Genomic DNA, 25843 nt, shown 5'->3' with positions numbered 1-25843 from the left:
CATAGTAAAAGTTAGACAACGTTGTTAGCCAAAGAGATATTTTTAGCACCTACTTAACGATTAACCTTGAAGCGGTGGTATCGTTTTCTCAGTATGATATTGCTCGTAGCGAGTCAAAGTCAACTTTGAAAAGCGGGTGTGCGCAAGACACAGTGTTGCGCGGAGGTGCCGCTTCTGAACTTGCGCTAGGAGGGCGCGTGCAACTTTGACAGATGCGCATGCCATCTGGTAGGTTCGACAATTTTTTTTTTTTTTTTTTTTTTTTTTTTTTTTTTTTTTTTGCAAAAACGCAAAAAGAACGATTTTTTTTTTGTCGAACCATATTTTTTGCGATTTTTTTATTATATCTCTAGGTAACAAGTTGGAATTAGTTAGATTAGACACGAAGCACAAATTCATGAGTCACATAAGCACATAAAAGGAAACGTCAAAGCCTACAATGTCATTCTAAGGTCAAGGCTTGGGTGTCCAAAGGTACCATATCTTAAGGGACGATGCACGAATCAATCACTCAACGTGTTGACCCATGACATAGCCCTCCCAACATTTTGTTGGCGATATGGGTGGGATGATTGTTATTGATTTTAGGATAGAAGCCTAGTGTTGGCAACCCCTAGTCAATGAGCCAATCCCCAATGGTTAAATTGTGGTATGCTTATGCATGATGCAATGTTGCTTGTTTGATTTTTTACTTTCGTGAAAAAGGAAGATATTATGCGTTTGAGTTTCGCTTTCTAACTAGAGATTATCCAAGTTAGTTCTCGTTACAATCTATAGGCAACCTAATGTTGGAAACCTTGAACCATAACTACGAACTAATCTTGTCACCTCTAAGTCCCCAGTGAAGTCGCCAATGTAAGGAGGGGGTTCCCATCGTAAGGGGTCCTCTCCTTAAATTCCCATGGCCCTTTAAAAGCCTAGGACTTTACACTTGTTAGGGTGTATTAGGATTTGAATTCCTGACTGTTTGGGAGACCTTGAATTAGAAATGATACTCTCATCACGCTTTTTTGTAAGAAACAAGTAGGAGTCACCAATGAGTTTTAGGAAAACTCATAAACCTTGTTCATGCCTTTCTTCCATGTGGAGTTCATGGAATAATTAGCTCGAATCATAAGTTTACCCATGCCCAAATTGGTCTACATAAACCAGAAATGAGTTCGGGAGCGAGGGTACTAAAATAACGTTCCTTTTTGGGAGGAATCGCTATTCTAGCCCTAGTACGGCTTCTACTAGCTCTTCCTTTTTCACAATTTCATTACCAAACAATATATGCAACATGATACCTAAAGACTAAGTTAGTTGATTTGATTTACAAGCATTAATCACGTAGGAATTACATTGCAAAAGCCGTTATTCTTATTTAATCAATATTCGTGAAAGAATAATAAATAAACAATATTCGCCTTGTCTTAAGTGGTAAAACAACAATTAATTATTCAAATTCTAGTCTTGATTAACGAAAGAATACTATGTGAATTAATTAATTAAAAGTTTGTTTAAAGTGATCAAACAACACTATTTATTCAATTAAAGTTATTTAAACAATAAAGGAAAAGTGATTTATCTAAGTGCTCAGAAACTAACCGTTCTTCTTTTAAGTTAAATCTCTGTTTAATGTGTATATGGACTTTCTTTCTTCTTCGTACCTCCAAGGACATCAATGGATTCAATTAGGCTTGGATAGTATTTGGGAAGAGAGAAGAAAAAGTAGTATGATAGTAAGAGAAGTTGAGAGATTAGGGTTTTGAGAATACTAGGGTTTTAATTCTGAAATTTTCGGTCCCCGTAATGCTGAACGAAGACCCTTATTTATAGGCGTAGGGATCTAGGTTTAGGGTTTAAGAGCCGCGCCGTCAGGTGGTGGCACAACACTCTGAGTCGCGCTGGGTGCCGCACGCATCTCAATAATCAATTTCGGATCGGTTATCCATTATTTTCGGATTGAATACGGATCAGATTTTTGTTTTATAGTTGCAAGCAAGCAAAATCAAAGTAAGGAATCATGTTCCTTTTATTTATATTATTTTTCTAACGATTTTATATTGTTGGATTATTGTTAAATTGCTTCCAATATTAATGATTATTCTATTACAAATTTATTGATCAGCATATTGCATGTATAAAAGGGAATATGTAATTAAAATTCACACCTAATAAGATAATCTGGACAACCGGTTTAGGATCCTTTTCAATCTTGTTATTAATTAAAGTGATTATGTTGCATTAATATTCAACAAATTTTGCCTAATAATAGTTTGAAGCAAATTGAATATTTTGTTTGTATGCCTTTGAGATTGTAGGATTCACTTTTCACAATAAGAATCGAGTAAAGGCCAATAAGGGCGAATGTGACTCCATGACTCACTTCGTACCATCATCCCCGATCCTCCTTTCGTGGTTCTGAACCGTATGGATTTAGTAATTCATGGATTATGAACGGTGTGTAACCTTTACCGGTTAATCGTTATTGCCTATCGTGTTCCTTTATCGTGGTTGCCTTTTATGATCCGTGAACGGTTTACAAGTTCCTTAAAAAATTGTTGGCGGCTCCCTACTTTCCTTGTCCCTAATCGTATTTTGTCAATTCCCATTTCCTATTAGTGACAAGCATATTCACACATGCTTTAACGTAGGCACACTTCGAACGACGCCTACAATTTGGCAACTCCACTAGGGAGGATTCTTGGTTATTTTATCTATGTGAGTGCTCGGTATTTAATTAAGATTAGTAGATGAGACTTGAAAGATTCTTGAAAATATTCCTCTGATTAAATTGGCATTTTTGCATATGCATAGATGTTTTAATGTCGTATTTCAGGTTTGTCCCGTAGGAAAAATCGGATAACCTGGTCGTGAACGAAGAAAACAAAGGCACCAGTCAGATTTCCTTACTGTCGCGCCACGACAGAGCTTGCCGTGTCACTGGTGCAGGCACCATCATGCGGTGTTCAGCACCGTGACACGGTGCTTCCTATCGTGTCACTGCAGTCTTGAAATCTCTCTAGTGGCTTTATTTTTTTTTATCACAATAAGCTTCCTTCGATTTTTCTAGAAAAAACGTGTGTGTTCTACATACGTCTTAGCGCTCTATCGATCCAAAAACGCTCATGGAAATAAGGGTTCATCCGAGTCAATAAATTCACCCAAACCATGGAGTCGAGTTCGATTTCATCACGAACTCGCGGAGCCGCCTGTTGGCATACACATTCAAGGGAGGCTGCCTTGATAACGCGTCCAAACTCTTAACCATGGTACCCTTTTGACACCACATAAACATGACCATAGCGGAACATAGAACTTGACCTTAGGTTGCGAACTTTTCTTTGCATCATTGTGCTAACGTGCCCTATATGTGATAATTTTGATCTTAAAATTAACGAGTTTTCATTTTCTATGGTGGTTTATTTTATGACTTACTAATGCCAATGAATTGTACTCACTTAGTAATTAGCGCAAACAATAAACTAAAATAAAACTAAAAAAACACAAAAATACCTGGAACTGATCACCGCATCACGGCAATCAATGCCGCGTCACGGCAATTAGTGCCGTGTCATGGCAGCTTGTAACGCGACACGGTACAGTTTGTCGTGTCACGATGCCCAAGGAATAAGTCTAGTCAGCTTTTTTTAAGTCTTCCATGCTAATTTGGTCCTCGCGCCAGTAATTCTGGTTACCGTTCACGTGTCTAGACATACGGTCATACCACGGGTCTTATAATGTCACTTAAAAACTCACGAGTCAAGTATAGTCCACACACTTTCTTTATGTTTCGACTCGAGTTGTGCACCATGTCGTTTATGATTGTATACTAGGTTCATGCACCCTTTTTTTCGTCATAATAAAAAAATGAGTGGAGTTTTTCTCACCTTGTAGGGAATATTTCAAGCAAACCGTTCACGAGGTGAAGGTTACACCCCTTAACGATCCAAGAGATCGTTAACTCCATAAGGTCTTGAACCAAATAGGGTTCGGGGATGAAGGTACAAATCCAACCTAAAAGAGATTGAACCTGCCCTAATAATAGGCCTATACTTTATTCTGATCGTATTCATGTGCGCTTTCTGACTAACATACAATCAATAGGATTAACCCTAAACTTGTTTATTTATGTTGGTTGAATATTAATGCACAAACAAAACTATTATTGGCGATCACTTGAATTATAATCAAATTAACCTAACAAGATTATTAATTATCTTATTAAGCGTGATTACAAGTACCAATTCCCTTTAAACATGCATAAAAGGTGTGATCAAGCAATAAAAATAAATCAAGCAACATAATAATAATCATCATAAATTATTATAATAATAATAATATAAATAATAATGAAAATAATCATAATCATGTTAAAGCATAAGAATAGCAAGATCCTAGGCATGATAATAACAAGATTAATAACAAACCCTAGCATGTCACTAAACATTAAAAATCAAATATATAGCCCTAACATGATACTGACATGCTATTAGGAAAGAAAATAGGAAGCATCGCAGGAATCATAATTGATATAAGCAAATCACCCTAAATATCATACTAAGAAAAGCATCCTAACATGATACTAGGAACATCCTAAACATGATACTAGGAATCAAAATAATAACCTAAGCACGATTTCTATATCAAAAATATCAATTAAACAATTAAAGCACTTACTTGGATGCCTCGTACCTCTTTCTAATAACAAAATACACACGTTAGTAACTTCAAGGAAAATAATAAACAACAATTAAATTAAATAATTGAAAGAGAGATTTGGGACCAAACCCTCAGAATTTAAAACCTTTCACGTCTAGGGCGAAGGCAACTTCGAATATGGCTAGGTGTATCTAAATCTAATGATGCGGAATTTTTATATTTGAGAGAAGGCTAGTTTAGAAAAGAGAGAGAGAGAGAGAGAGAGAGAGAGAGAGAGAGAGAGAGAGAGTAATCAAGAAAATCTTGATGAGAGTTGGTGCCTCAATACGGAGTTTTTAGGAGACTAGTTATAGAGAAAATCAGCAAAAAAGATAAAACATCAAAAACAGAGTTCTGACGCAAAAAGCCAGATTAGCGCCAAACGCTGACCTTAGCGCCAGGCGCCAAGCGTAGCGTCAGGCGCTACAGCTGGTGTAGACACCTAAAAATGTCTCCCCAAAACCAAACCCGATGATGAACAACCTTTCACCGCCACTATTGGTCGGGTTCAGTATTTAATCCTGAGAGTGCTTAAAGAATCGTATTTTATTAAATTCATATTTTTGAACAGTCCATGGATTAGTCTTGATGTTTGGTAAAAACATAGTTTTAATTTCAGCCCAAACTTATTAATTAATTTTAAGCCCAAACCTTTTTTTATTTTATTGTTTTATTATTTTTGGCCCAAACATTTTATTTATTTTTATTTAATTATTTTCTTATTTTAGCCCAAATAATAAAAGTCAGAAAAGGCCCGAAATTATCAATCGACACTTAAAAAGCCGAAGGAAATTAGGGTTAAAAATGTATTTAGACGGAAAATGGACTGGAAATTCCCGCGCCACGGCAGACTGCCACCGTGTCACGGGAATCCTTCTCGTCTGACGGTGGGTCTTCCCATGACACGGGAGGTCTTCCGTGACACGGGACATTCCGTGTCTTTTCCGCGTAAACCCTTAACGCGTTTTTTATCCCGTTTTCTGAAAATTTCCCGCGTCACATCAAAAATGTACCATGTCACGGGAAAGTGTACCGTCTGACGGTGGAGCTTCCCGTGTCATGGTACAGTTTGACCGTGTCACGGGATACTTTTTTAGGGTTTTTATCATTTTAGGGTTTCGTGTGCTCCCTCAGCACATTTTCCCTATAAATACCCCCTTATTTCTGATGTACGGGGCACGGAGTAACTCTCTTATTTTATTTTCTCTCTTCTATGCTTTAGCCTAAACACTAGCCTATCCTTTTCACTTCAAAATTCCTTCTTCAAGCACTCAAAGGAGTCCATATTTTACTCGAGGTTCTGTCTTTAAGCCAAGGCGTGAAAGGTAGAACTGTTTGAGGGTTTGGCCCCAAAATCAACTTTATTTTATTTAATTTAATTTAGTTATTGTTTTATTATTTTCTTGAAGTTACTAACTCGTTTATTATTTTGTAGTTGCAAACAAACAAAATCAAAGTAAGGATCATGCTCCATTTGTTTTTATTATTTTTCTAACGATTTTATGTTGTTGGAATTGTGATTAATTTGGTTTTAATATTAATGTTGTTTTATTATATTTATTGATCACCATATTGCATGTTTAAAGGGAATATGTAATTAAAAATCACGCCTAATAAGATAATTTGGACAACCGGTTTAGGATCCTTTTAATCTTATTATTAATTCAAGTTATCACAAATATTTTAGAATTATGTGTGCATTAATATTAAACCAATTTAGTTAAATAATAGTTTGGAGCGAATTGAATATTTTGTTTGTATGCCTTTGAGATCACATGAATGCTTTTCAATATAAGAATCGAGTAGAGGCCAATACGGGCGAATGTGACTCCATGACTCACTTCGTACCATCATCCCCGACCCTCCTTTCGTGGTTCCGAACCATATGGAGTTAGTAATCTCATGGATTATGAATGGGGTGTAACCTTCACAGGTTAATCGTTGTTGCCTATCGTTGTCCCTTATCGTGGTTGCCTTTTATGATCCGTGAACGGTTTACAAGTTCCTTAAAAACTTGTTGGCGGCTCCCTACTTTATTTGTCCCTAATCGTATTATGTCGATTCCCACTTCCTAAGAGTGCCAAGCATATTCACAACATGTTTTTAACGTAGGCGCACTTCGAGCGACGCCTACAGCTGGCGTTTGGCGCTGACTAAGAAATCGACGCGTTTTCTTACAATCAGATAGAAATTGCCGTACAGGAGGATAAAATCGTATTTTCCTCAAAAACGTTCTTTGATTCTGATTAAAACTCTAAAAAGTCAACAAAAGTCAATTTATCAATGCTAATCGAATTAGGAATGAAAAGAACCTTCTAAAAGAATATAGAAAACTAAAACCATTCCTAATTGCATTAGGAATGATAAATCTATATTAGGCCCTCCTCTAGATCATTGGGCCGCATATAAGGCTCAAACTAGGCCCAGTTTAGTAATTTGGCCATAACTTCCTCACTATTTATCGGAATTGGGCTTATAATATATCGTTGGAAAGCTCTTTTCAAGCCCCATCCAACTACACTATTATTGGACCCATATCATGGACCAACCAAACTGGATTGGCTGTTTTCTTAAAATAGGTTTTAAATAACAGAGAGAAGAGAAAAGAAATTAAAACTATCTGCAACACTAAACTTTCCACACTTTCACTTCATTCGATTATGATTCGACGTGAAAGGTACTCATCACTAGGTTTGGTTTTGGGGAGACACAAATGGGTGTCTACACACCTGTTTTCAAATGTCTATTTTTTCCCTTCCTTTCCTTCTTGAGCAATGAGTCAAACAATTAAGTGAATTGTTTTATTTCACAGTACTTGGTCAAGGAGCAAGGGTAGATTAATACGGTTCGAGTTATTATCGCAACAATCTCTTAAATCCATTAGGCGTTCAAAGATAACTTCGCCATCTCCACATTACTTATCACCTTTAAACTACTTTCGGTTCGTTCCAATGGCCACTAAAGAAGATATTGAGAACATCTACAAATCCATCGAGGCACTATTTGCCATGATGAAATCCCTTACCACTAGGGTCACTACCATGGAACAAAACAAGGTCACTATTTCTACCCTTGACAAATTGAAGGAACAAATGAGTAAGATTTATGGGGATTTCACTTATGTGGAACAACCTCCCACTCCTTTGGATGTGAAATACAGGATCCCTGAAAAGTTCTCCACTGCTGATATTCCAAAGTTCAAGCATACTGACAATCCAATATTTCATTTGAAGGTTTTCTCTACAACCATGGCTCTCGAGGTATTGAACGTAACACTCTTCCCTACGGTGTTCCCTCTCTCCTTAGAGCATGTTTGCCAAAAATGGTTTTATTCCCTAGATGCCAAGCGTATTGCAACTTGCAAGATGTCTCCGACAGTTTCATGAATCGTTACAAGTGTAACATTCAAACCAAAACTTTTGAACGTGAACTCTCTATTCTCAAACAGAAAGAGAATGAAGGCTTCACCGCTTATCTGAACAGGTGGAGGAAAACGGCTTCACTCCTAAAGAAAGAGAGATGGTTTGCCTCTTCATCAAAAATCCGACTTACAAGTATAGGGAGCATCTCAAATTTCTTCCACTGAATACTTTAGAAGCTGTATACGACATCGACATCAATGTCTAAGATGAGCTAATAAAGACTGCTGGTAGTAACAATAATAACACTTGGAAAAACAAGAAGAATTAACTTCCTTCTTCATTTTCTAAGCATGAAAATACTACCAACAGTATAAGCCAAGTTGATCTCAATGAAATGTTATCTCTTGATACTCCATTTCCCAAGAAAAGGAGAACTTACACTCCTTTAGGAATGACTTATGATGCAGCCTTTGATCACCTCTACGGTCAAGGCTTGATCACACCTTGTAGACACCCATTTGTGTCTCCCCAAAACCAAACCCAGTGATGAGTGCTTTTCATGTTGAATCATAATCGAATGAAGTGAAAGTGTGGAAAGTCTAGTGTTGCGGTTAGTTTTTATTTCTTTTCTTTCTCTCTGTTTTTGAAAACCTATTTTAAGAAAACAGCCAATACAATTTGGTTTGGTCCATGGAAAGGGTCCAATAATATTTTAGTTAGGTTGGGTTCGAAAATATCTTTCCAACGATATATTATAAGCCCGATTCCGATGAATAATGAGGAAGTTATGGCCAAATTACTAAACTGGGCCCGGTTTGATATTTATATTCGGCCCAATGATCTAGAGGATGGCCTAATATTGATTTATCATTCCTAATGCGATTAGAATTGATTAGAAGTGATCGCCAATAATAGTTTTATTTGTGCATTAATATTCAACCAACATAGATTAAACAGGTTTTGGGTTTACCTATTGATTGCTTGTTAGTCAGAAAGCGCACATAAATACGAGAAGAATAAAGTAGAGGTCTATTATTAGGGCGAGTTATTTCTCTTTTAGATTGGATTTGTACCTTCATCCCCGAATTTCCAGTCTTGGTTCTAGACCTATTGGAGTTAGCGATCTCCTGGATCGTTAAGGGGTGTAACCTTCACCCTGTGAACGGTTTACAAGTTCCTAAAACTTGTTGGCGACTCTTTTGCTCTATCTTCTTTCCCTTTGGACGCCACCATGCTTAAGTGTATGATCACAGTGGGGTTCAAGTTTGGGGTAATGCTTGAAATATTCCCTACACACTCATCGGGCCATTTCTAGAGCCAAAACCTGAAGAAAGAAGCGCCAAATGGGATCCCAATGCCTATTGCAAGTACCATCAAGGAAGGGGTCACTCTACCAAACAATGCTGGAATTTGAAGGACGCCATTCAAAACTTAGTAGATGCCAACAAACTTCCCGTCCCTGTAGGTGGTAAAAAGTGACAAGCAGTAATGAAGACAAGGCGCACGACGAGCCCTTCGCGCGAGATATCATGATTTCTTCTTTTTATTAGTTTCCCTTTCCCCAATGCAAGTCTAGCATATATTTTCCTTTCTACAATTTGATAATTTTCTTAGCTTATTCACCATTTTCATCAACGAATTGAGTATTCTCACAAAAAAAAAAAAAAAAAAATTAATTTTCGAACTAAACACAAGGTACACCAATGACTTGAGGTACCTTTGCAACCCTGTCATTCTCTATTAACCATTCAATCACATATCCATTTCTTCGTCAACCACTTTGAGCCTCGTCTAACGATTGAACTTATTTATTCAACCCACATTCACTTAACCCTGGGATGGAAAGGTGTGCAATTTGTAACATTCAGAAAGCAAGTTCCAAAAAAAAAAAAAAGAATAAGTTAGGAAAAAAAACAATGTCTAAAGGCAAGTGTTCCAATGTCTTTGATATGAACACGTCTCAAATTGCGTCTCTCATCGAGTGCTTGAAACTGTGCATGAGAAACATGAATGCTAAGTAAGTGATGGACCGCATGATCTGGGATTGCCCACATTGATTCAAAAGAATGAAAAAAAATAATCAAAGCAAAAAAAAAAAATGTTGAAAATAAACTTGCAAAATTCGAAATTTTCAAATTCACAATTACACATCTTGGGGATTCTCTCGGGTCTTGAGCCTTTTACCCTTTTCTTCTTTAAACCATCAATTTAACCATATTACAACCATTGAAAGACCTCTTTAAGGTGTACATACACTTTTGCAAAGTTTGATTAGAGCTATGTTCGGCCTGATACCTAACGGATACGTAAGCAACCTCACATTGAGGTGTGACCACATTCGTATGCACGATCGAGTGATTTCTAATGCTTATCCCTACCCATATAGAGCTAGACTTGGGGGCTTGAACCCACATCACTTAACTTACCCAGCCTAAAAATTCATCATCTTTGACTCTTCTCACATCTATTTCCATCACCACAACCTTTGCAACCAGCCTTAGTATCACTGTCGCACACTTCTTTCACACATACATAGCCATATCATCTTTCCCTTAGGAACCCTTTATCATGAAATCTTGTTTCCCTACCGCGCATGTTTCATCATCTTTCAAGACAACATTTATTAAAAGAAACATTGTATACTTGCTTAGCTTCCTGACCTGAGCAATGCTCATTGTTTCATACATCGCATAATGTGCTGAGCAAAATTTATTTGTAATCATACAAAGCATATCGTACTTAGCTCCTTGACCTAAGCAACATTCATTATGCAATAAACACTTCATCTATATATGTGCTTAGCTTCAAGACCTAAGTGACGTTTAAGATTGCTTCTTTATACAATATATGATGCTTAACTCCATGACCTATGTTCATCTATCGTGTCACATGATGTAATTATCCTTAGCCTCCTGGCCTAAGAACATGCATCATGCATACATTATTTTCAAAACAAGCAATTCAATCCATGGGATTCATTTCGTCTTGCTCAACGAGGAAGTTCAAAACTTCTTTCCTTTTCATGTCTTTTATTTTTGGGGAAGTTAAAAAACTTTTTCAAAATTTTCTCATCGAGGGAAGTTCAAAAATAAAAGTTCAGTTTTCACGTCTTTCTTTTTCGGGAGAAAGTCGGTACCCTCCACTCGTCTCATGACAAAAATGACGGAAAATTTTTGCTTTTGAATTTTCGGTTGCTTGTGTCTACACACATACACCATATACACACACAACCATAAGTTATACGCATGTCATGTCATGTCATGTCCAGTCATTCCAGCCAAACTTGGTCAAGTAAGTTAGTCAAGTCAATCATAGTCTACACGAGTCCCTTGGCAAATTTTATTTTGCAGGTCTAAATTAAAGCCCACGGTTGGGGACAAGCAAAACATCTGTAACCCACATTCGGGGACAAGCGAACAACCTACAGCCTACGTTTGGGGACAAGCGAACCAATTACAGACCACGTTCGAGGACAAGCAAACCATCAACATCCCACGTTCGGGGACAAGCGAACCAACTACAGCCCACGTTCGGGGACAAGCGGACCATCTACAACCCACGTTTGGGGACAAGAAAACCAACTACAACTTACGTTCGGGGACAACCGAACAAACTACAGCCCATGTTTGGGGACAATCGAACCATCATCATTTTAGTGATCATCTCCCAAGCGAAGACGATTCACAACAAAAGGTTCTCGATACATAGAGACTTGCAATCTCATTATCCGACAAGTTTTTCCTCAAGTATGGGAAATTGTCGGTCATTTCCACCTCTCAAGACGAAGAAGTCAGCGATTATATCATCTGTCGACTTTCCTCAAGCATGGGAAGTATCTCAACAAACATCATCCGGTGGATTTCTTCAAGCATAGAAAACTGCCAAATTCATATGTCGACTTTCCTCAAGCATGGAAAGCGTCACAAAAAATATCATCTTGTACACTGGTGTCAAATACTATCGAACATGTTTTCCACCAATATGATGGTGTAAGATAAGCATTCTATCCCTTTACTCTTAAATCTATAGTTATAACATTTTTCTACAGGTATTGGCGTATACAGAGTGATTTAGGATCGCAGAAAGTCTTGATCCATTCTTCGTCCCTATCGACTACTTTGACTATCGTTTTCAAAAATGACGTTTCTACAAACTCAATCAAAGTGGGGGCTTCTGTACACACTTAAAAATGTCTCACCAAAACCAAACCTATAGACACCTAAATGTGTCTCCCCAAAACCAAACCCATTGATGAGTACCTTTCACGTCATTTGATTATCGAACAAAGTGAAAGTGTGAAAAGTCTAATGATGCGGAGTTTTTTTATTAAAATATCTCTCTTTTTGTTTTAAAAAATATTTCTTCTTATACTTTATTTATGAAAATAGCCAGTCCAATTTGGTTTAGTCCATGATAAGGGTCCAATAGTAGTGTAGTTGGATTGGGCTTGAAAAGAGCTTTCCAACGATATATTATAAGCCCAATTCCGATGAATAATGAGGAAGTTATGGATTAAATTAAATTAGGTCCAAAATGATTTCACATGTGGCCTAATGATCTAGAGGAGGGCCTATTAATTATTATTCCTAAAGTTATTACGATTGATTTTAATCTTCTGAAATATCTAGAAGGTTCTTTTTAATTATAATGAGATTAGGGTTGATAATTATATTTTAAACAGTTTTATTTTGAATAAAATATGTGATTTGTCACAAACATGATTTTAATCTGCTTAACGCAGTATTAACTGCTTAATCGTATTAAGAATATGATTCCACGTACAAAGCGCGTTTTAATTTTGACTTAGCGCAAGACGACAAGGCTGTCGCCTGGCGCTGCTCTTGTCGTCTGACGCTAACTCTTGTGGTTGGCGACAGGAGGTATTTTATTCCGAATATGACTTGATTTGATTCCGAGCTATTTTTTTTATAAATAGGGGTCGTATCTCCCCGTTTTTTCATCAATAATCATCTAATTCTATTCTCTCTCTCTAAAAGCTAGAAGCTTTCTTTCCCTCTATTCTTTTTCTAAACCTTCCCTAATATAAAATTCTTCATTCATTAGTTCTAGACACACCTAGCCTGCAAGTTCGAAGTTGCCTTCGCCCTAGACATGAAAGGTTGATAATTTATGAGGGTTTTGTCCCAAATCTCTATTTCAATTATTTAAATTAATTATTTGATTTATTATTTTCCTTGAAGTTACTAACGCGTGTATTTTGTTATTAGAAAGACGTACGAGGCATCGAAGTAAGTAATTTCTTTAATTGTTATAGATATCATGCTTAAATTATTTTGTTGATTCCTAGTATCATGTTAGGATGTTTTATTCCTTCCTAGTATCATGTTTAGGGTAATAACTAAAATTTCTAATATTATGTATGCTAATGATGCTTCCTATTTCTTTCTTTATATCATGTTAGTATCATGTTAGGGCTGAAGCTTTAATTTTTTTTGCTTAGTGACATGCTAGGGTTTGTTATTAATCTTGTTAGTATCATGCCTAGGATCTTGCTATTAATTTTGTGCTTTATTGTTAACATGATGATTGTTTTGATGATTGTTGTTATGTTACTTGATATTATTATCATTATTATTGCTTGATCACGCCTTTTATGCATGTTTAAAGGGAATTTGTACTTGTAATCACGCTTAATAAGATAATTAATAATCTTTGTTTATGTTAATATGATTATAATTCAAGTGATCGCCAATAATAGATTTTTTTGTGCATTAATATTCAACCAACATAGATTAAACAGGTTTAGGGTTAACCTATTGATTGCATATTAGTCAGAACGCACACATGAATATGAGAAGAATAAAGTAGAGGCCTATTATTAGGGCAAGTTAAATGTCTTTTAGGTTGGATTTGTACCTTCATTCCTGAAATTCCAGTCATGGTTCAAGACCTATTAAAGTTAACGATATCCTGGATCGTTAAGGGGTGTAACATTCACCCTTTGAACGGTTTACAAGTTCCTAAAACTTGTTTGTGACTCTTGTACTCTAGCTTTTTTCCCTTTGGACGCCACCGTGCTTAAGTGTATGATCACAGTGGGGCTCAAGTATGGGATGCTTGAAATATTCCCTAGAAAACCTGATGATGAACAACCTTTCACCGCCATTATTTGTTGGATTGAGTATTTAAAATTTGGAGTTGTTAATCCATGTTTCCATTCAATACATTTCATAAACCAATCCAATTCCTAGCTCATTTCCCTAAACCATAACTTACTTTCCACTTTTCGTGTCCACATCACAAAACCGAGAGAAAATGATTTTGGGGGCCTATAATTTTGATACAATTATTATTTGGTTTGATAGGCCTTGAAATAAGCTTTCAAACAATATATCATAAGCCCAATTCCGATTTAAAACGATGAAGATATGAGCAAATTACTAAATTCGGCCCAAAACCGACACCCATTCACTAAAACGGCCATAACTTGAAATATACAAATTAATTTGACCTGATTTTAATTGGGTGGAAAGTAGACTTGATAATATTTCTAACGATATATTATTTTTCTTATTCCAAGTTACCGATCAAAAGTTATCATAGTTTTAAAAATGCGTAAAAAAACAAGAATTACCGCGCACAATGTAAAAACGTCGCGTCGCGGCAAAATCTGTTGCCATGACACGGTATTTTTCACCGTGTCACAGTGCATTGTGTAATTTTCGCATTTTCTCACGCTCTTATGAATCTGGATGCGATTTGGGCATACTGCACACCGCGACACGACATTATGTACCGTGCCACGGTGGACAGTACCGTGTCACGGTGCCCAATACTGTGTCACAGTGCTAAAATTAAGGTTTTTTTTGTGGATCTTATCTCTTCTATGGTTCCTTGCATCCCTCCATTCATCTCCTCTATATATATGACCCTCATTTCGGCAGTTTAGGGGCACTAAAAATCATTCTCTCTCTCTCTACATCAAAAAATTCTCTCTCTCTCTACATTAATTAATTCTCTCTTCTATGCTCTATCCTAAACACTAGCCTACCTTATTCTCTCAAAATAATTCCTTTAAGCCCTCCAAGGAGTCCATACTTTACTTGAGATTCTGTCCTTAAACCAAGGCGTGAAAGGTAGAACTGTTTGAGGGTTTGGCCCTAAATCAACTCTATTTAATTTTATTTTAATTATTGTTTTATTTATTTCCTTGAAGTTACTAACTCGTTTATTGTTTTATAGTTGCAAGCAAGCAAAATCAAAGTAAGGAACCATGTTATTTTATTTCTATTATTATTCTAACGATTTTATATTGTTGGATTATTGTTAAATTGCTTCTAATATTAATGTTTATTCTATTACATATTTATTGATCACCATATTTCATGTTTAAAGGGAATATATAATTGAAAAGCACGCCTAATAAGATAATTTGGACAACCGGTTTAGGATCCTTTTTTATATTGTTGTTAATTAAAGTGATCACGATATTTTAGAATTATATGTTGCATTAATATTCAACCCATTTAGCTTAATAATAGTTTGGAGCAAATTGAATATTTTGTTTGCATGCCTTTGACAACGCAGGAATCACTTTTCGCAAGAAGAATCGAGTAGAGGCCAATACGAGCGAATGTGGCTCCATGACTCACTTTGTACCGTCATCACCGATCCTCCTTCCGTGGTTCCGAACCATATGGAGTTAGTAATCTCATGGATTATGAATGAAGTGTAACCTTCACAGGTCAATCATTGTTGCCTATCGTTGTCCCTTTATTGTGGTTGTCTTCCATGATCCGTGAATGGTTTACAAGTTCCTTAAACACTTGTTGGCGGCTCCCTACTTTCCTTGTCCCTAATCTATTATGTCAATTACCACTTCCGATGAGTGCCAAGCATATTCACACATGCTTTAACGTAGTCGCACTTTGAACGACGCCTACAATAACCGTTCCTTTGGGTTCGACCCTTTACTTACCTCTATGCTTGTATTTAGGTTTGTTAAGTGTTTATAAATTTATTTATACTTAGGAAGGATTAGTCAACGACCTAGTTTTTGAAAGGAATAGTGTCTTTCGAAAAAGTGTATTATTCTGATAGTGGTTTCAGAATTTTTAGAAAGCTAATATATTCAGTAAGGTCAAGTGATCGGAATGCATGGGTGGAGGCTGCTTCCGATCAGTAATATTAATGCATAATTAATATTACAGCTTAATCTTGACTGAACCCTTCGGATCACACCCAAGCAACCAACGAGCCGAAGCGACGAATTAATTCGGAAGGAATTAATGAGTCGAACGAGTAATATTTATTTAGACATCGGAAATTCGAGCTTAGAGTGTCAAAACCGAGCGTCGGAAGTGGAGTCGAAAATAGTAAAAGACGAGACTTGCAAATAGTAATAAATCAACGTATTTCCCAAAATACCCCTAGCATCGGAGTACCCCGAGCAAATCGAGTGCTAGAGGCACAATGCGTATCATGGTGGCTAGCATGCGCACCAAGTCGAGCATTGGCTGGCTGGTGCGTGCTAGCGCACCAATGCTAGTAACCAAGTGCACGCACAAGGAAAGCCTCGGCAGCAGCCCGCACTTGGAGTGCGCGACTTGCTGGTCGAGAATAGCAGCAGCCCACAACTCTTGGGTGCGGGGTAGCTGGGCCGAGACTAAGGGAGGAACAAAAGGGAAGCCCACTTGGGTGCCTTTGTGCCCAAGTGGGAGTTGACATGTGGCGCAAGGTGAGGGAGAGAATGGGGAGTAAGTTTGGTCCCCCCTCTCCAAATGGTCCTCACTTGCTCTCTCATGTATAGTTAACACTTGTTACTAGCTTGCTTAGATAATTTTATTTTAGCTTTAAAATAAAATGTAAAATCTCACTATCCCACATTGATGGGAGGGACAATCATATTCTCATCAATTCCTATAATAACTCAAGTAGGGGCATTATAAATGATGCTTGAGTAAGAGTTGGAAAAGGGGTCACTAGTGGTGAAAACCTTTGAACTCAAGAGTTGGAAAAGGTATCACATTTGTGAAAGCCTTTAAACTAAATTACTCGGGTTTATCGGTCGGGTCTTGCTAACCCCAAGACATTGGACCTAGTCGGTGATCGTGTTGCGGGTGGATCATCGTTGGAGGCCTTCGTAATTTTGAGGCTAGCTTTTAAGTAAGAGCCCAAGCGGTCGGGCGAAGCACGCTCCAAAGGTAATATTATTATCTTAATCTTGTCATTAAGTTTATTATGTTTATGGTTTTATTTATTGCGAGTGCAGTCTTGTTTTTGGGTTTGTTTCCGCGGTAAGTCGGACTCACCAAATCCCAACAGCGGTATCAGAGCCTCGCTCGTTTATTTTTAAAATCATAATATTTTTCAAGGTGTTTTCATGGCTTAATTTTTTCTGGTTTTAAGTTACCAATTAGATTAGTAGCTCGTTTTATCCATTTTAACCTCGTATTAGAGCTGACTTCAGCTCCCGAACCTAGATTTCGACCTAAAAATAGTGAATTTTGGGTGGAAGAGGCGTTCTATTAATAGTTTTTCTCTATAAGGACTCGGTTTTAAGCCAAAAAACGACCAGAATTGCACTTTTCGAGGAATTTTTCGTTTTGACCAAAAAATTTAAATCTTTCGAACCTTGAAAATTAATTGCATATTTATAGTTGTTATGTAATTTGTTCAATACATATTTTATATGCAATTTTAAACCACTTTAGACATGATTACTTGGTAGTAATTTGTGTTTGAAAGCTTGGTTTTACTTTTCACATAATTGCAAATTAATTGCATTAAGTGTGAAATTGTTGTTCTTTGAGGCTTCTAAGTACTAAAGATTCAATCTTTAAATATGTTAAGTGATTGAAACTTTGAGTTATTAAATTCCATGAATATTTGTTGAACTTTGTTGATTTAATCATTTTTAAGTTGATTGGAATCATAAAGTTTGAAACTTGTGATAGAAAATTGCTTATCCTAATATATTGGAAGATATAATTTTTCATGGATTCACAAGTATTAAAGTTGGAATCTTTATTGAACTTATGTTCATTTTTCTAACTCCCTTTTATTTTGTCAAAATCTCAAGATTAATTTACATTGATTAAATTAATAGTTTTTGTTGCACCAAGTTAAACCAATTTTATTAAACAATGGTTTTTGGAATAATTTTGTTTTTATGCACTTGGGTGAATTTATTTAAGTTGGACATGTTATAATTTTCATTTTTCCTCAAAATTAATTTATTCTAAAATTAATTTAGTAATTGATTAAATATGTCACACAAAGTCGGGATTTTTCTTGAGGCATGAGCACCAAATTGAGGCCTAAGAGCCCCAAGCATGCTCTTGGCCAGCCGGGTTGTTTACGCAACCCACATGGTGCACGTGTGCGTGGTGGTTGTTGTGCGTGCAGCCCTTGGTGCACCATGGCAGCCTTGTGGCTTGCTGTGGGTAAGCCGCCTAGGGTGCTTGCATTTGAGCTTCCTTTGATGGTTGTTTTTGTGCATAGCTTGGTACATAATTAAGGGTAATATGCGTAGACATTGCTTGTGAAGCAATGTGGTGCAATGAGATCGTGCGAGTTGTGAGCACTCCAAGTCTTAGTGCTAGACACTTGGATATTTTTTACTACGTAAAATTTTTCTTATTTTTCCAATTTAATTATTTTATTAATTTAATATAATTTGGTTTTAATTATTTTAATAAATTTTGGAGGCTGAGGCTAGGCCTCGGTTTTAATGAACGACATTTGCAAAATTTTATTTTGGCAAATAATTGTGTTTTACCAGCTTAATTAATTGGATTAATTGAGTTGGATGCGGAATTTAGTGGGAGCTTCAAATATTAATTGTGCTTATTTACATAATCGGTTAAAACAACTTTGACTAGATTTAATTAGGCGTGTTAATTGAATTAACCACCTAGATTAGTTACTAGTTATCGCGTGTTTATGCATTGTTACTTGTTTTTGTTGTAAAATGCATGGGTCATTCACAAATAGTGAATGGATGAATGGAATGTATATTCTCTCACAGGTTTTATAAAATGGCAACTAGTAGGGCCCGATTAGGATAGAAAATACGGACTGCGATCCGTGATGTATTTTTGTAAATCTAAATACGGTCTGGGTACCGTTGAGTATTTTTTTACCTTAATATTTAGATTAGTCCTAATCGTAGATACTAGTAGTTGCATTATTTTTGGTCAAGTCTTGAAGACAGAGGTTCTTGGAAGACAAAGCCATGAAGTTGCAAAAGAAGACCTTTTGAAGACTTGAAGAATTCAATGGGTCATGCTAGTTGCCAGTATGCATCACTATGCCAAAGCTAGGCATCACTATTATTCCCTAGGATACGTAAGGTATGTGGATGGGTTTGACAAAGTAAGACATCACATACAAGTTGGTTTTGGATGTACTCAACGATATGAGTGATGGAGTCCTAAGATGTCGTGGAAAAGTGAATAAATTGTTGAGAGAGCATTAGATGCGACAATTTATTCAACCAAGAGTGGCTTGGAGCCATTAGCAAAGTGTTGCTTACCTTAGGAGATTGAGAGTTAAGACAAGCCAAAGCATGCTTAACCACTCTTTGTTTCTTTGGATCTTGGAATCGACTTATTCTCGCCAAATGGGGACAAATTTAATGCGTGGATAAGACGTTTAATATGATTGAAAATTTGCATGAATACCTTTTAATTTTCAAACTTATTATGTTATTTACTTGATAAATGGTTATAATTGCACTTATATTTGTAGAATTCCAAATCAAACTATATTGTTTTCCATGATTGGTAAAGGAAATCATTGAGAATGGTTCTCAAAGAAAGGTAAAGCATTTCTAAAATACAATTATCATAAATGACTTTTATAACAAAGTCCGAAAGGACGGTTGGACATCATGTATTCAAAATACTAGGTAGTTTTGATAAAGCATAAAGTATTGAGTTGCAAACTCAAATTGTCAATATTGACAACCAACATATCTTTTCGCTTAATACATAGATGAGTAGGACTCATTGATGTAGTAATTCAAGCGTGAATTAAAGGAAAAGATGGAACCTTATTTTACGGCGCACTAGGTGCTTCATTATACCTAACAAAGTATAAAATTCAACGCACTTAAAGAAATGGTTCTTAAAGTAAGGTCATGAGATATTGTATGATAAGAAATATAGGAAACAAGGAACAAAGAAAAGGAATTAGATTCCATTTTAACCCATGAGTTCATGTTATTGTAGTTAACTTAGCAACTCGTTACCTTTACAAGTATCGGATACTACATAAGTGTTCCACTTTGAAAATGACCTCAAACCATTGAAGATAAGCTAAGTTATTGACTTACAAGCTTAGAATGAAGCAAGTGGTGCTACATCAGTTGTAAGGTCGTATGCTTTGTTTAAAGACATTTAAGCTAAGGCTGGAACAAATAAATGGTTATTATGTTCCATAATCAGCAATTGATCCATTTACACACGAAAAGACTCACATTCAAAACAATGAGCAATATTTTCAAATTTATTTAAATGGCATGGTTGTCTAAACCATAAGTCAAGAATGCTTGATTATAAACAAACATTTTCTTAACATGATAAACTGGAAAAGGCTTAAAGTCATAGGCATGATTTACGTTCGATTATCTCTAGAAATGTCACATCGACAAGAACGTACTCAAGGCTCTATTAGATAGGCTCTTGATAGTTGATCGATTCGGAATCATTCTAAGACAAGCAAGTCTTACTTATTGAAACCGACAAAGTAAAGAGATATTGTTCTTGGTATAGATAATTGACTCCGAAAGCTAAGGAGGATTCATTTACTTCAATGTTTTACAGAGAATTTGAAAGAATATGGCTATATTCATCAAATGTGAACAAACTTTACCTTGAATAGTTCAAGAGTTTAGTGAAGTACATAATCGACTTGAATTGGCAAGATATCAAAACGTCTAATTAGATCGGGCGATGTTTTCTTGAGCCAAGTGTGACCATCATAAAGTTATGAAATTGAAATTTTCATAAATAACTCCACAAAGAACATAGTGTGTCTACACGGAGACTTCGATGCCATTTAAAAGTGACTCTAACAATGATGGATCACATCCCTTCCTATAAAGTTCTAAAGATTTGCACGAGGGATTAATGTTACACTAAACAAAATGTCAAAGCTAAGAAAGGACACCATATTCAGTTATGGATAGAATTAATTTCTAAATGTCTTTTCAAGTATATGTCTAAAACTCTTAGCCACAATGGGAGTTCACTGGTCAGTGGGAGCTAAGTGACTCAGTTGAAACACACCGGCTTAACAAGAGCTAGGTGGTTGAGTTGGAGCTTAATGGCTCACTAAAGGCTAAGATAGCTCAAGTGGGAGCTAACTGTTTGTTTTACAATTAAATTTTACCCAAAGACAATATACATGTCTCTTTGTAATCATTCAAGTGAGACCACGGGCATTACCTCCACAACCTAATTGAGAACATAGTGTTTGTTGCTCTAAGTGGCGTCTTTCTAGAAAGTAACACATTTCCAAAACGACAAGTGGGAGGAAAATGAACTCGATAACCATCGAGCTTAGCAACAAACTAGAACTGAGAATCTCGGAAGACCTTAAAAGGACTTTGTGAGAATGCTTGATCAAGAAAACTCAAAAGGACTTTAAAAGTGCTTTAAAAGAGAATTCATCACTCACAAAACATCAGAAATGATGGAGTAAGATCAACATATAAAAGGGCTTTAGTTTGGAAGCACCTTGAAACTCAGTGTTTGATGCAATTACCCCGTATAGGTATAGAATTCACCAAAGTCTTACATTGAATCTTATAAATTTTCTATTAAGTTAGAAACAAACCTAAGACTTACAAGCATACTATTTAATATTAGATAGTAAGGGAATAAAGTCTTGTAAAATAGCTACAACAAATCCAAATTTCGAATAATGGTTAGAGGCCATAAAAAATCCGAAATAGACTCCATGTTTGAAAATCATATTTAAAACTTGATTAATTTGCATGAGGGGTGAAAGACCCATCGATTGCAAATAAGTTTTCAAGGAGAAAACTAACAAATGTGGAAATGTATATGTATACATACCTAGATTGGTTGAAAAGGATACAATTAAATTCACGGAGTTGATTTTAATAAAAACCTATTCACCAATCGGAATGCTAAAGTCTTTTCGTGATTGTTCAAGTAAAATTGCATATGTGAAATATGGTAAAATAGATACCAAACCGCCTTCCTAAAATAGGATTTTGGAGTGACTATAAAGTAGTCTAAGGGTTTTGAAAAAATAAATAAACGCTAGATTTGAAAGCAAGCTCAAGTAATCCATTATGGGATTAAAGGAAGCATTGCATATATGACAGGGTAAAGTCGTATCCCCTAATCAAAAGTAATTACCTAAGTCCTCTAACTAAAGTAGATTGGGAAGTAGGGTCGAACTCCACAGGGAAACAAGTCTTTCTACTCCTAATTAATTATTATAATCTAAATTATCAAAGTAACTATACAACGAAGAATAAGGTTGAAAGAAATAAAGTAGGGGAAAATCAAATATTAAAAGACCTAGGGCATAGGTTCACTAATAAACAATATTCCAGGGCAAAACATAATAAGCAATCATCAAGCATTGATTAATAAGATTATAAAGGGCTTTCGCTACGTATTATAATCACAGAGTTAATTTACCGGTATTAAATCTCATCTGTCGAATCTCGACTTAACCATTTATAAATTAATCCGCCTATTGAAACTAAGCTTAAACATCAATTCTCATCTGTCGAATCTCGAATTAATATTGCTAAACTCATACAATTAAATCTGGCCAAACCTAATTTCATAGCATTAAATCAATCAATAGGAAATTAACCAAGCATTGATAGTTAACAATCACAAATTTACCCCTTCATATCATTTATTAGATCCCCATAAACCCTAGAAATAAAACTACTCAAGCATCATCATAACTAAACTAATCAAATAAATAATGCTAAACATAATCAAAGAAATAAATAAAATAACTGAAATTAAAAGAGAAGAAATTGTTACCAAAAGAAATCTGGATTAATGAAAGTAATTAAGAACAAAAGTTGAGAGAGAATTTAAGAGAAAGAAATACCCTAAGTAGAGAGAGAAAATCTACAGAAGAAGGTAATCCAAAATTACGTACATGATTCGTATTTAAACATTCCTCAAAACAAAAATTAAAACTAATCTAATCAGCTCCGGAAAAACACGCGCCCGATCGGGCCCGCCTTTTTGCCTTGCCCGCTATTAGTGTGCCGCGCCCGATCGAGCTTACGCTCACCCGATCGGGCGTGCCTCTTCCTTGAGGGTCCTTATGCGCGCAGCCGCCCGATCGAGCGTATGCTTGCCCGATCGGGCCAGGTCTTCTTCTTCGAGGCTTGGAATTCGATTGGGCTCAATTCCTCGGCCCAATCTAAGTTTCCTCATCGGGTCTTGATTAATCGATCCAATAGCCCCGGTATCTCATACTGAGCCCTTAATCATCGGCTCACACCGATCTTGGGCTTCAAGAGTGGCCGTGCCCTTCTAGCTTCCGTAGTTGATCCATAAAAACTCGGGAAAATGCTCCAAAAGTGAAACTTCCTGAAAAATACAACTAAAACTACGAAAACACTAGAAAACACAAATTAGTAATAAAAGTGGCCCTAAAGAGCCAAAAACACTACTAATTATGACCGCGGGACGGGGGTAAAACGCTATATAAATTGGACATATCAATATAGGAATTGGAAAGTGTTTTCTCATGGAGTTAATAAGAGGATTGAATTATGGAGAAACATAGAAATTCTTATGAATAAGAAGTTTAGTGGGAGCAAAAGTAAATTATATAAAGGTCCAACGAAAAGTTTACGAACTCTATTGTGAAATAACTATCAAATGTTAAATGCGTAGATTTGAAAGTATTTTCGACAATGGACCAAGCTAAAGGCGATACTTAGTACATATTAGGATTTAAGTTCTATGATGTAGACTTAATTAAAGTGTTTAAATAAGTAAAGAAATTTACCATGTTGAACATGAGGGACTTTGAAAGGCTTTCAACCCATATGTATAAAGCTAAGTAAAATTTTGAACTAAGTATAAGCTAGGCTAAATACCAAGTCAAACAAGAAAGACTCTAGTAAGAGACTTTCAACCATATCACATAGCAAACAATTTAAGCAAGACTCAGTGAAACTGAATGAGCTAAAATGTCACATGGATGGAATAAGATTGAGAATTACTCTGCAACTTAATCCATCATGTACTCTATGATATGGAATCGTCGCATGACTTACTTGCTTAGAGCATGTGAAGTATGTATGTAGTACCAATCAACCTGAATCTATGTAATAGATCGTTAGATTATGGCCAAGAACATCCAGAGTACTTGGATAAGTAACATGATGAGTTCTTGACTTGTGGAAACAAATACAATTTGAGAATTGATGTTGCAAGCACAAACCTTGACAAGGATTAGATCCTGAACAAGGAAACCGTTTACAAGCACGAGCTAACAATGAGTCGCTACTTGAGAATGGTAACATGGATGTGCATCCATGTGTAATGTACGGGAATTTAAAGTAAATTTCCATGATCACAAGTGATTAGGGTATTCCAAATCATTGTGAGACCCAATCAAAGCATCATCAGGAAGTCTACTATAATATATATGTTGAGAATATTGTTTCCTTAAAGGCTATAATAAAGAAGATGTTCTATGGAAAGTTCGTCGTTGAACGTTAATGATTGTAGGTTGTCAAGTTGAAGATCACAATCATGAAAATGAGTGGGAGCCATCACTTGGACAATAAATCCTAAATCACATATAATCCATAGCACTCTCAAATTTTATCATCTTATTATGAAAGTGATTAGTAATGAAGATGCTAAGATTAGCAAAGTAGTTATAACTAAACCTATGCAATAAGTGAATGACAACATTTGCAATTGTATGAAAGAAATCAAGCATATTAGATATCAGTGTACTTTCTATAGATGTTTTATCAAGAGTGATACTTTTACAACATTTGGAAAAACCATTTATCATAAGATGAACCATTCAGTTTTTGGAGTAATTTAAAATTTCATTCAATTTTTTATCACTCCGTTTTCTAGTTAATTGTGGTTTAGAATTAAATAATGAATCCATTCGATTCTTGGAATATTCAAAATAGGGTATCAAGACAAGTCTTGGTAAGGAAACACCTATTAAGTGAACATTGAATATTATAATCGAAAATTATCGCTAATAGAGGTCATTTAAATGATGGACGTCTAATGACCATTTGAGATTAGTGTGTAGTTTGATTTATAGCACCGTTTCTTTTGTTACAAGGACATGATCGTCATAAATCATTTGCACAGGTATTGGTTTAGAACCATACTAGATCAACCTATGAGAATACTTCAAGAGATAAAAAATTGTCATAAGTATACTTCTCATCATTATTGATATTGAAACCTTTTTCCTTGACCTTGAGTATTGTGAGCTTTCTTGTTTGAGTACTAGTCCGCTTTGATGATTGTCAAACGTCTGCCGTAATAGGGGATTATAACGGCATCACTCGGGCGGCAAGGTCCTCTTAGTAAGAGAAGCTACATTACAAGATTGGAAATGTCCCCCCTACTAAAAATAAGGAAGATGTCTTTGCTGATTACAAGGCCTTTCGTAGAGCGTGACTATAAAATGCATGGCCGTGCTCGGATGGATTTTAGAAATCATCTGTTTATTGACAGCCGGACTCGGAATTGAGAAACACTTCTGGATGTAATAAGGGTGAAAAATAAATCTTACATTATAGGTCATGAAGAGGCATGAAGTGACATAGGAAAAGG

This window comes from Chenopodium album, chromosome 4, assembly GCF_948465745.1.
Source record: "Chenopodium album chromosome 4, dcCheAlbu1.1, whole genome shotgun sequence".
Lineage (NCBI taxonomy): Eukaryota > Viridiplantae > Streptophyta > Magnoliopsida > Caryophyllales > Amaranthaceae > Chenopodium > Chenopodium album.
This window is presented reverse-complemented; position numbering follows the sequence as displayed.